Source organism: Aquarana catesbeiana, linkage group LG10, assembly GCF_042186555.1.
Source record: "Aquarana catesbeiana isolate 2022-GZ linkage group LG10, ASM4218655v1, whole genome shotgun sequence".
NCBI lineage: Eukaryota > Metazoa > Chordata > Amphibia > Anura > Ranidae > Aquarana > Aquarana catesbeiana.
In genome coordinates this window covers 137446929-137460235 of record NC_133333.1, presented here as the reverse complement: position 1 = coordinate 137460235, position 13307 = coordinate 137446929, and the positions used below count along the sequence as shown (strand labels likewise).

Genomic DNA, 13307 nt, shown 5'->3' with positions numbered 1-13307 from the left:
CCTGACTTGGGAGCAAGCCAGCATGCACGCAGGATTTCCCCCCATAGCAAACGGCTTGCTTTGAGGGGCACTCGGCAGGGTGGAAGAGCCAGGAGGGCCGGTGGGGGAGTAGAGAGGATGAGGATCGAGTTGCTCTGTGCTATACCATTGCACAGAGCAGGTAAGTATGACATGTTTGTTATTTAAAAAAAAGAAAAAAAAACTGTGCCTTTACATTCACTTAGTCTACTTTCACTCTATTGAGGAGGGGAGACACTGCAGTTTGGAGTCTCGAGCAGCCATCCATGCTGACAGAGGAGGATTCCTTGTGATAGCGTAAGAAAGAAAAGAAAAGAAAAGCATTTTAGTCTGGTGAGTGCGGATCTCATTATTGTGGTGAAAAGGATTGTTTTGGGGCGGTGCACAGGAGGACAATTATCACAGAGTGGAAAGTTTTTTGTTGCAATGTGCATGATATTTGTTCACAGAAGAGAGCAATGAAATGTTAGACACTTTGTTTCTGTTCACATCTGTTTATTGAATACTTTCTATCATTATTGGATTGTTTATTGTATGTAAGCACAGAGCACAATTGTCATTTTATCTTCATTTATGTTTTTATTGACACTATAAGGTTGATTTACTAAAACTGAAGAGTGCAAAATCTGGTGCAGCTCTTCATAGAAACCAGTTAGCTTCCAGGTTCTATTGTCAAAGCTTAACCGCTTCAGCCCTGGAAAATTTGGCTTCTCAATGACCAGGCCATTTTTTTGCGATTCCGCACTGCGTCGCTTTAACTGACAATTGCGCAGTCGTGCGACGCTGTACTCAAGCAAAATTGACGTACTTTTTTCCCCACAAATAGAGCTTTCTTTTGGTGACATTCGATCACCTCTGTGTTTTTTATTTTTTGCGCTATAAACAAAAGAAGAGCGACAATTTTGAGCAAAACACAATATCTTTTACTTTTTGCTATAATAAATATCCCACATTTTTTAATCAAAGAAACTAATTTTTTCCTCAGTTTAGGCCGATATGTATTCTTCTACATATTTTTGGTAAAAAAAAATCGCAATAAGCATATATTGATTGGTTTGCGCAAAAGTCATAGCGTCTACAAACTATGGGATAGATTTATGGCATTTTTATTATTATTTTTTTTTTTTACTAGTAATGGCAGTGATCTGTGATTTTTTTATCGGGACTGCGACATTATGGCGGACACATCGGACACTTTTGACACATTTTTGAAACCATTGACAATTATGGAGTGATCAGTGCTATAAAAATGCACTGATTACTGTGTAAATGTCACTGGCAGGGAAGGGGTTAACACTAGGGGGCGATCAAGGGGTTAACTGTGTCCCCTATGTGTGTTTCTAACTGTGGGGGGGATGGGACTGTCTAGGAGGAGAGAGAGAGAGATCAATGTTCATACATAGTATGAACACACGATCTGTCTCCTCTCGCCTGAGAGAATTGGGATCTGTGTATTTACACACACAGATCCCGGTTCTCGCTCTGTCACGAGCGATCGCGGGAGCCTGGCGGTCACCGCGCCCATCGGGCACTCATATCGGCTCTGGGCACACACTGCACGCATGCGCCCCTAGTGGCCAAAAGGCGAAGCGAGGCAAGGTAACGTTGTTTCACCCAGCCGTGCCATTCTGCCGTGGTAAAACTGCGGCGGCTGGTCGGCAAGCGCTTAAGTAACTCCTTCACGCCAATGTAACACATATATGCAGCCTCACTGCACTGTTCTTTTTTACATGGGGCTGCATATGTGTTTCTCCTTTTGTGCTGGGCGTGCACTGCACGGCACGCTCCCAGAACAAAGACTGGGGTCTCATCAAGAGCCCCGGGCCCCGTACTAGTGATCGGGACCTGGATCTCCTGATTCCGGGTCACCTGATCGCGGTGGTAGCCTCTGATTGGCCTTCCACAGTGATCAGTGACGGTGAAGCCCGCCCCTGTGTTTTTTTCTTTCTGTGAATGGAGAAGAAGGATACAATGTATCTTTCTTGTTCCTTGCAGAAAGAAAAAAGAAAAATTTGTAAAATTGTTTTAAATAAATAAATGATACAAAATAAAATAAAAATTAAAGAAAAATACCTAGACCAAGGTTTGATCTAAGTCAGATCAAGTAAGGGTCAATGGTCAAGGTCAGGGTCAGTATATTTTGGACAGGATTTTTTTTAAATTTAATTACAGTAGGTGACCGCGATATTGTGTCAATCTCGCCGCACTTCTCGGCGAGATTTGACACCTACGAGCCCCGTCGCAGGAGCCAGCGCCGAGATGGCTCACTCATCGGGAAAGGAAAACTTTGTTTTCCTTCCGCGATGAGTGACAGGCAGCGCTGACAGCTGTCTAGTATGAATCCTGAGGCGGGAACACCGCGCCAGATTTTAAATGAAAAAACCGGCGTGGGTTCCCCCCTAGGAGCATACCAGGCCCTTAGGTCTGGCATGGATTGTAAGGGGAACCCCCTATGCCGAAAAATCGGCGTGGGGGTCCCCCCCCAATCCATACCAGACCCTTATCCGAGCACGCAGCCCGGCCGGCCAGGAAAGGGGGTGGGGACGAGCGAGCGCCCCCCCCCCTCCTGAGCCGTACCAGGCCGCATGCCCTCAACATGGGGGGGTGGGTGCCTTGGGGGAGGGGGGGCGCCCTGCGGGGCCCCCCCACCCCAAAGCACCTTGTCCCCATGTTGATGAGGACAAGGGCCTCTTCCCGACAACCCTGGCCGTTGGTTGTCGGGGTCTGCGGGCGGGGGGCTTATCGGAATCCGGGGGCCCCCCTTAATAAGGGGGCCCCCAGATCCCGGCCCCCCACTCTGTGTGAATGAGTTTGGGGTACATGGTACCCCTACCCATTCACCTAGGCAAAAGTGTCAATATAAAAAAAACACATTACACAGGTTTTAAGAATAATTTATTAGTCAGCTCCGGGGTCTTCTTCCGACTTCGGGGGGTCTCCTTCCGACTTCTCCCGGTGTTCGGCCTCTTCTCCCGGGCCCCGCCGCTATCTTCTTCCAGCTCTATTGCCAGCGAGGGGCCCGGTCTGCTGCCGCTGTCTTGTCGCCGCTGTCTCGCTGCCGCTGTCTTGTCGCCGCTGTCTCGCCGCTTCTTCTCTTCTTTTCTTCTTCCCCGATGTTGACACGACGCTCTCTCCGGCTCGAATGCTGTGTGCGAGCTGCGGAGCCATTTATATAGGCGGTAACCCCGCCCCCTTACGACGTCATGGTCCCAGCATGGGCAGGGACTCTGGGGCCACGCCCCCTTATGACGCCAGAGTCCCTGCGCATGCTGGGACCATGACGTCGTAAGGGGGCGGGGTTACCGCCTATATAAATGGCTCCGCAGCTCGCACACAGCATTCGAGCCGGAGAGAGCGTCGTGTCAACATCGGGGAAGAAGAAAAGAAGAGAAGAAGCGGCGAGACAGCGGCGACAAGACAGCGGCGGCGAGACAGCGGCGACAAGACAGCGGCAGCAGACCGGGCCCCTCGCTGGCAATAGAGCTGGAAGAAGATAGCGGCGGGGCCCGGGAGAAGAGGCCGAACACCGGGAGAAGTCGGAAGGAGACCCCCCGAAGTCGGAAGAAGACCCCGGAGCTGACTAATAAATTATTCTTAAAACCTGTGTACTGTGTTTTTTTTATATTGACACTTTTGCCTAGGTGAATGGGTAGGGGTACCATGTACCCCAAACTCATTCACACAGGGTGGGGGGCCGGGATCTGGGGGCCCCCTTATTAAGGGGGGCCCCCGGATTCCGATAAGCCCCCCGCCCGCAGACCCCGACAACCAACGGCCAGGGTTGTCGGGAAGAGGCCCTTGTCCTCATCAACATGGGGACAAGGTGCTTTGGGGTGGGGGGGCCCCGCAGGGCGCCCCCCCTCCCCCAAGGCACCCACCCCCCCATGTTGAGGGCATGCGGCCTGGTACGGCTCAGGAGGGGGGGGGGGGCGCTCGCTCGTCCTCACCCCCTTTCCTGGCCGGCCGGGCTGCGTGCTCGGATAAGGGTCTGGTATGGATTGGGGGGGGACCCCCACGCCGATTTTTCGGCATAGGGGGTTCCCCTTACAATCCATGCCAGACCTAAGGGCCTGGTATGCTCCTAGGGGGGAACCCACGCCGGTTTTTTCATTTAAAATTTGGCGCGGTGTTCCCGCCTCAGGATTCATACTAGACAGCTGTCAGCGCTGCCTGTCACTCATCGCGGAAGGAAAACAAAGTTTTCCTTTCCCGATGAGTGAGCCAGCGCGACATTCACAGTACCCTGTCGCCGAGAACCAGCGCGATGGTATCGCGCTGGAAACACAATCTCGCGGTCAGGTACTGTAGCATCAGTGTCATTTAGTGTCGGAGTGTTTTAGGTAGGTCAAAAAAAAAAATGTGCACTATTGTTTCTGGGCTGTACTACGGGTACAAACAACAAATAACACACACTTATGTGATATCACTGTGATTGTCAGGAGCAGGGGAATTTATTTTGGGTTGTTCTTAAGTGGTAGGTTATGGTAGCAACAAGAAATATACAGCTAAATTTAAAAAAAAAAAAAAGATTTTTTTTTTTGGACCAGTTTTCCTTTGATAATAATAATAAAAAAAAAAAAAAAAGAAGAAATCCATAACTATTTACTACCAAATGAAACCCCAATCTGTCCTGAAAAAAAACAAGATATAATCCACCTGGAAGCACAAAGTAGTTGTCAAAATTGCTTTGATTTGTTTTACCCTTAGGTGTGAAAGGGGTTAAACAAGCTGAAGTTAGAAGCTGATTGGCTACCATGCACAGCTGTACCAGCTTTAGTAAATCTCCTCATGTGTTATTAGGGTCAATTATATAAAGAAATATATCCCAAGCTGCTCCAGAGCATCCAAATCACATATCCACACCCTGGATTAGGTGTCCGTTTATCAATTAGTGGTAAATTACCACTGCTGAGTTCTCTGAGTGTCTGTTTATGAAGTGCAGTAGATGATTACGTCTCATTTCAAGGGTATCAAGCTGCAGACTGAAGTTCCACTCTCAACAGGAAACATGTGGCTTCCACTCTAAGTTTTTTTTTCTTTTTTTAATCAACTTTAATATAACAAACAACCAATAGACACAACTTGAGTAAGTGGAGGCCACATGTTTCCTGTCACATCTGCATTTCCTGTCACATGTTTCCTGTCTAGAGTGGAGCTCCAGTAGCTCAGGCCTGTGTTCCGTCAGATATGGCGACCCATCAGAATTGGTAACAGAAGGGACGTTCCATCGCCGCCATCTTGTTACACCCAGCACTCCTCCACAGTAACGGTAGTACACCAAGAAGGGGGCAAGCGGACATCTTGTTACACCCACCAGAGTTTTGCATTTCACAGTTATTTTTAACAGGAAACGGAGCATATAAGGTGAAATACAGTATTTGGAAATCCATCGGACTGTTTACATGTTGAATTATAAAAGCAGCGGCGTCCTGTCACATTAGCAAACCTGTGAGATCAGCAGGTTTACCACTGCTTTTAAAATTCAAAATCTAAACAGTCCGTGGGATTTCTATATACTATATTTCACCTTATAAGCTGCGTTTCCTGTTAAAAATAACTGTGGAATGCAAAACTCAGGTGGGTGTAACAAGATGTCCTCTTGCCCCCTTCTCGGTGTATCGTTACTATGGAGGTTTGCGGGGTGTAGCAAGATGGCGGAGACGGAACATCACTTCCATTATAAATTCTGACGGGTCGCCATATCTGACGGAACACCTGCAGCCAGCTACTGTTGCATGCAAGAAGTGATCAGACAGAAGTGAAGGGGTTAATTTTGTGAAAGATGTAAGGGAGCGCTAAATTGTAATTGTATTGTAATTCCAGACATCCCAACCTGCAAAAACTAATTTCAGGGAGGAGGTAAACTCATTTCAGGGAGGTGGTGCTTGCGTAAACAACGCCCCCCCCCCCCTCGGTAAAATATTTTTTAAATCACCTTTTTAATATTTTTCCACAGTGCTCCTGGGGAAGGGGGTGGGTAGTATATGGCAGTGGACAGGGTCAGTGTTTTTTTGTTTGTTTGTAATAATTGATTTTTATACAATTTAATTTGTTTCTTAATTTTTTATCACAATGCTTTTTGGGGGGAGGGGGTTGGGGCAGTGAACAGTGTTGGTAGGGCAGGGGAGAGTGGTGTCAGTAGTTTTTTATTTTATTTTTTTGCACTTTTTAATTTTTTAGAATTCTTCTACAATTTAAATTTTATTTTTTTTTGGGGGGGGGGGGGGCTTTGGTGAGGTGTCAGCATATACACTTGTTTATTTTTTTTTTTCTTCAAAGCAGATTATATATCTGCTCTGAAATAAAGTAAAAAACATAACAAAAACAACTAGTGTGTATGTGTGTGTGTGTGTGTGTGTATGTATATATATATATATATATAATTTTTTTTTTGTCCTATGCTGTAAGGAGGTGTTTTTCTTAGGAAAATGGTGGCGCCCAGCCGGAGACTCAACACAAGAAGAACGTTTGTTCTCTAACGTTTGAGAATTCTCCCATTAAAATCAATGCAATTTGGTCCACCACAAAATGGCCGCCAGCCGGAGCCCTAATTACAAGGACAGATTTTTAGTGTTGATGGGAATGCTAGGAGCGGAAGCTGTTTGCAGAGACGTCTGCGGGGACAGAGCCGGTCTTCACAGCTGTTTCCCGCCACACCGATCATTCCCGGGAGTTCGGGAGGCGCTTGCGGGCGTGCGGGAGCCGCCACAGAAATGCAGGAGTCTCCAGCACCTCGCGGGAGACTTGAGATGTCTGTAATTCAAAGTATTCTCTTTACGGGAACACTTAGAATGAAATGTTTTTCCCTGTTTGCAGTTCACATCACAGTGTGAACTGCTGTGACAGGGAGATCAGAGCTTCTCAAGGCACAATGATTGCTGCGCTCGGCTGTGAGATCCAAATTTGGGGGTGTCTGTGTGCCTCAGACCATGAGGCAGCCAGGCACCCCCCTTAACCCCCAATCACCGGTACCACAGCCATTGGGGGTTAATGGGGGTGCTACATTAGTGTAACAATATTTATCAGCCTATAGCACATTATTAAGATAACTTTCTTTTTTTTTTAAGTATATATTGTACTATATGAGGTATTTTAGACTTCAATTATTTAATATTTTTTGGGGTCATTATGTACAGCAGCGTTTTTGTTTGCTGGTGTTTCACACAGTTTTATCATTTGGTTCATTAGAGGTTTATATACAGTAAAAAAAAAAAAAAAATATATATATATTTAAAATATATATATATTTTTTCTTTTACCTTAATAAACATGGGTCAAAAAAGCCCTTAAACTGCATATTTGGCGTAGACTCAGCTCACTGGTAAGCTCTACACTGAAGCTAAATAACCCCCAATATATATATATATATATATATATATATATTGGGGGTTATTTAGCTTCAGTGTAGAGCTTACCAGTGAGCTGAGTCTACGCCAAATATGCAGTTTAAGGGCTTTTTTGACCCATGTTTATTAAGGTAAAAGAAAAAAAAACAGTCCATCCAGGATTCCCACGCAGGTGTTTCAACTTCAAAGCAATAATAAAATAACGAATGGAAAATACAAAAATACAGAGCCACCTGGCTCTCTGGTCAGTCCTGCTGTTCAGGCATTGATCTCGGTCCTCTTGTCCCTGTAACTGTGTCCCTGTTTGGTACCCACTCTGTAACTCTGGTGACACTTTCTCTTACAGCTTCCTGGCTGCTACAGCCCACCGGCTTGGGCCCTCCGACTGCTGTGTCAGACTGTCCTGGGCCAACAGGCACACTTCTCTCTTGCACGCCTGGACTCCTCGGGAGGGTAGAGGCCAGAACCCACCTGCACAATCAACAAGCCAGACTCCTGGCTGTTCCCAAAACCCGGTCCCAGGATTGGAGATTCCATCCCACCCAGATCGCTATGAAATATCCAGGCTCCAGGTCCCCAATTGGATTTTTACCAACCACAGAGGAAACTTATAAAACAGTTTCCTCCAAATTAAATAATCCTCCTGGAGCCTCTCAACCTGCCTATTTGAGAATCCTTGGTTACAATCACTAGGACAGGGATCACTAGGGGAGGTTGGAGGCCGGTATTTTTTTTTATAGACCCCACATCTCTCCATAAAGAGGACCACGCACTATTCCTGTTACAAGGGATGTTTACATTCCTTGTAATGGGAATAAAAGTGATCAAAAACTTTTTTTTAAAGGGAAAGTGTAAAAATAAATAAATTCAAATAAACAATATTAAAAAAAAGTTGCGCCCACATATGTAAACGGCGTTCAAACCAAACACGTGAGATATTGCCGCGAATGTTTGAGCGAGAGCAATAGTTCTAGCACTAGACCTCCTCTGTAACTCTAAACAGGTAACCTGTAAACATTTTTAAAGTGTTGCCTATGGAGATTTTTAGGTACTAAAGTTTGGCGCCATTTCACAAGTGTGCGCAATTTTAAAGCGTGACATGTGAGGTATCTATTTACTCTGCGTAACATCTTTCACATTATACAAAAAAATTGGGCTAACTTTACTTTTTTTTCATGAAGCGTTTGAAAAATTGCTGCGCAAATACTGTGTGACATAAAAAGTTGCAAGGACCGCCAGTTTATTCCCTAGGGTCTCTGCAAAAAAAAAAAAAAAATATATATATATATATATATATATATATATATATATATATATATATATATATATATATATATATGTTTGTGGGGTTCTGAGTAATTTGTAGGAGCGAAGTGCCAGAATTAAGCATGTCATATGACATCCTTGGGTGGGAAGTGGTTGATTTTCTTTTTTGGTGATCCAGCCAGTAAGTCTGTTGTTTTTCAACAGAACAAGCTGTCCTGCAAATGTAGTGTTGAGACAAACCATTTACAAAACATACCAAAGGGTACGTGTTAGAGCACTGCACTTTATTTATAAAAATATATACCCAAAGGGGTCTTCAGGGACTGGGATCCATAAGGATGAACCACAGCCCTGAATCTGTATAGGACCCTGCATCTAACAACGCATGTGGAGAGTACCCTATGCGAGATCCAGTGGCTGAAGCAAAATTTCAGGCCATCCCCACACCATAGGGTCCAGATAGGACTCCCAAGGTTTTACTGAGGATGCACTGCTTCTCTGTAGGCATTAGAAGACATTGAGGTTTACTGAAGAATTCTTAAGAACATAATAAATAAAAATAATAAAACCAGTGGTGCTGATTTATTCACGAAGGAGAAGAGGTCCGTAATCTTTAGGCACTAGTAAAATACTGAGGACAAAAGGAGTGGAGCAGGGTTATAGGGGAGGCGCCCCAGGGGCCAAGTCCTCAAAAGCTTGCCAGTGTCCAATTACCTGAAGATAAGAGTCTATAACCTATGTCCTATGGTATATGAATAGAATGCATATGTCCTGTACTGTATAATTAAGGTAAGGAGATTTTTTTTTTAATAACAAACATATCATACTTACCTCCACTGTGCAGCTCGTTTTGCACAGTGTGGCCCAGAACCTGCTCTTCTGGGGTCCCCGAGGCTCCTCCCCACATCAGATAACCCCCTGGGAGAAGCGCTCTCCCAGAGGATTACCTTGCGGACGCACTCTTGAGTCCAGCATTTGGCGTCCATAGCCGCTGAATGCAGGACTCGGCCAGGCCCCCGGCGCTCGCGCCATTGGATTTGATTGAAAGCAGTGGGAGCCAATGGCTGTGCTGCTATCAGTCTATCCAATCAAGAGTCAAGAACCCCGGGCAGAGAGACATCGCATCCCCGTGGGTCAAGTTCGAGGACTCAGGTAAGTAAAACTGGGGGGCTGGGGGCCGGTCACTGCCAGGTGTTTTTTCACCTTAATGCATAGGATGCATTAAGGTGAAAAAATATGTAGGTTTACAACCCCTTTAACCTTTAACACCCCATTTGTGCAATAATTCATAAACACAGCTGCAAAAAAGAGTTACATTTGCTGGTTTTCCATTTATAACATGTGTTGGCTTTAAAAGAAGTATGTCCATTGGTACTTTTATATGCGAGTTTTCAAAACAGAAGTCCAGTATGCATATGTACAATTTTAGCTACAAAAGGGTTTGTTTTTCTATGCAGTCAGTATTACAAACAAAAGCAGGCAGGTGGCATCCCTATTGCCTGATACAGTCCAAATCACCTCTCTGCCTCCAAACTGCTCATGGATCCAAGAATTGAAATCATCATCAGTGTCCATAAGGGCACACAGACGCCGCCCTTTCTCTCCTGCCACCCCCTCTATCACCAATAGATGCATTGCATGAATCTATCTATGGCCACCGCTGCCACCCACTATTCAGGCGCCCAGCCCCTTTTCGGGTGCCAGGCGCCTGAATTACAGCGGCGGGGGGTGTTTTTGAAGCACCTGATTAGAGCCATAGGCTCTAATAGGCGTCAAAAAAGGTGACCTGTGAGCACCATGCTGGGCGCTCACAGGTCACTCATCTGTGTTAGAAAAGCAAATGGATATTCGCTTTCCTAACACTAAACTGCCTCTCTGCCAATCAGGTGCTCTGATCTGTTAATCATCACCTGATTGGCTGAAACGACAGGCGCTGTGATTGGATGCCTATCAGGCGTCTAATCATAGCAGAGGACGGGAAGAAAGGACGGGAGAAGACATCGAAGAGCTGTCCCACCGAGACAGGGTAAGTGCAGACGGTGGGCGGGGGGCACACTGGCAGCATTTGATATGGCACAGTGGGAGCATTTGATGGGGCACAGTGGGAGCATTTGATATGGCGCAGTGGCTGCGTTTGATGGCACAGTGGTGGCAATTGATGGGCACAGTGGCTGCATTTGATGGCACAGTGAGGCTGCAATTGATGGGTTTTTTTTCTGAATTTTTCTGTTTGTTTGCACCCCCCCAAAAATTTTGAGCACCAGCCGCCACTGATCATAATGTTGATTCATTATCCAATCTCTAACCACTTGAAGACCAGGTCTTTTCTGACACTTTGAATATGTATGTGAATGGGGTGGTGGCGCTCCCTAGAATTGTGGATTGTTTACAAACACTTTAAAAATTGATTAAGATTTAAAACTAATTAAGGTTTAAATGATTCTTGTTCACTGATTATGTTTATGAATTCATAATTTGGTAGATGCCTAATATATATCTAGGTGCTCAATCATATGGTCACTTATAGGCTTACCGCTACCTTTGTTATTTTGAGGTTATCACCACTTGTATTTTAGTCACAGGTGTAGTATTACATACTACCAAAGTGTGTGCACTTATGTGAAAGCTTATACTATATAAGGCACTATGTATGGTTTCACTCACATGTGATGTATGTATAATCAGGGTAGGTACACCTACCAACACTATCACTTATGGTGAGGAGGTTGCAATAATTTTCATTACTATATTATTTCTCATTATTTTATATTTTTATTTTATTTTGCATACTTACCTATGCTGTATATCCCCTATAGGGAGTGCTGTCACCTCACAGTTGTCTGGTATCTATTTACACAACCTGCTCCGGTGGGGTCATCCGCCGAGGAGCCAGTATATTGGTCTCTATTACGTCTGTCATTTTCTACCACTTATCTGCCCAATCAAGTCTAGGGAGCGCCACCACCCCATTCACATACATATTCATTTCAGGAGGAACCTCTGGGGAGCTTCCTTAGGGGGGCTGCATACCTACACATTGCCCTAAGCGCAGTCATTATAGTTTATTCAATTTTCTGACACTTTGTTTATATGTAACAATCAGTATTTTTTGCTAGAAAATTACTTAGAACCCCCAAACACTCTACATATTTTTTAGCAGAGGCCCTAGAGAATAAAATGGTGGTTGTTGCAATTTTTTTATGTCACGCAGTATTTGCGCCGTGATTTTTCGAATGCAAATTAAAAAAAAAAAAAAAAAAAAAAATTTTAATCACTTTTAATGCAAAAAACACAATATCAAAATCAGTTTTTTTTTTTGTAAAATATAAAAGATGATGTTACACCGAGTAAATAGATACCTAACATGTCACGCTTTAAAATTGTGTGCGCTCGTGAAATGGTGACAAATTACGATACATAAAAATCTCCATAGGTGACAATTTAATTTTTTTTACAGGTTACCAGTTCAGAGGTACAAAGGAGGTCTAGAGCTATAATTATTGCTCTAATGTTTGCAGCGATACCTCACATGTGTGTGGTGCAAAAATCAGCCACTTGGATCACTTTTACAAGTTAGGGAATCGCCGGCTTAAAATTGTAATACCGGGGTTATAGCTGACAGCTGAAGCCATGGCCAAGGTCTAAACCACTTGAACACAATGAGGTACATGTCTGTGATTGTGCAGCAGGCGGTTAAGCAGTGGTCACTTGAAGCTGTAGAGCTGAACTGTCAAATAGTGGATTCAGCTTCTTGGCCATGCAGTGTAGCAGAGGTGTTGAAATCAGACTAGCAGAACAGAATTACAAGCCTCTGGGGAGTATAATACTTGTGTATGGATTTCACCTGTGCATTAAACAGTTTGTCTGGTGTTCATCCTAACATGCCAAAGGGAAATATCTAAAAAATGCAATGGCAAAAAAATGGGTTTTGCATACCCATACTACTGTTAAACCTTTCAGTAACATACCTGCCTGTAAAATGCAGAGAACATCTTCTGCTTCCTCCATGTGCACAGGACTTTCAAACAGTTTAGATGATTTAAAGAAATATTCACCGTTGGAATCTGCTACCTATAATAAAAAAAAAATTCAAAATAATAATAATAATAATTATAAATCGATAGATTTATTTTAGCTGTAAAGGTAAATCACACCTTGGCTAGGTGGAGTGCTTTTCATGCAACAAGGCTTCCCCAATCAAGCTCAAGTATAGAGAACATGTCCAAGGGTACCAGCGCTCATAGGTTTTTATTCAAAGAAAGTTGCTGAATTTCACAAAGTATTTCCACAGAATGCAACCAGTGCTTCTTCAGGAAATAAACACATCAAGTAACAATTTAGCAAGCCTATTCGTGCAAATAGAAAATAATCATAATTACCAGGTATAAGAATACCAAGCATAAAAAAAATTACAAATCTATATGCCTCATGCACACTAGACTTGTTTAACGCATCCAGGAGCAGCAGCATTTTGGCAGAAAAAACACATAATGCCTGTCAATGTATCTAAACGTGTTAAAACTAGGCGCGTTTAACGCTTGAAGGTTTATTCATTTCAATGGCCAGCATAAATTATGCTTCTAGACAATTAAATGAATTACCGCCAAACAACTTGATGCGCCTAAATGCTTTACATGTGTTTATGAGCATGAAGCATTTTTTCTATCAAAATTCTGC

General features: G+C 44.1%; 1 long non-coding RNA gene across 1 annotated transcript in view; it reads left to right on the top strand.

Annotated features, from left to right (window-relative positions):
- The window catches only part of LOC141110914 (uncharacterized), a 71075-nt gene extending 58028 nt beyond the window's left edge, over positions 1-13047 (top strand). Inside the window, exons 3-4 of the long non-coding RNA XR_012236350.1 lie at positions 245-351; positions 7711-13047. This is a non-coding gene — a long non-coding RNA (uncharacterized lncRNA). The remainder of the gene's footprint in view (positions 1-244; positions 352-7710) is intronic.
- The last annotated feature ends 260 nt before the right edge of the window (positions 13048-13307 follow it).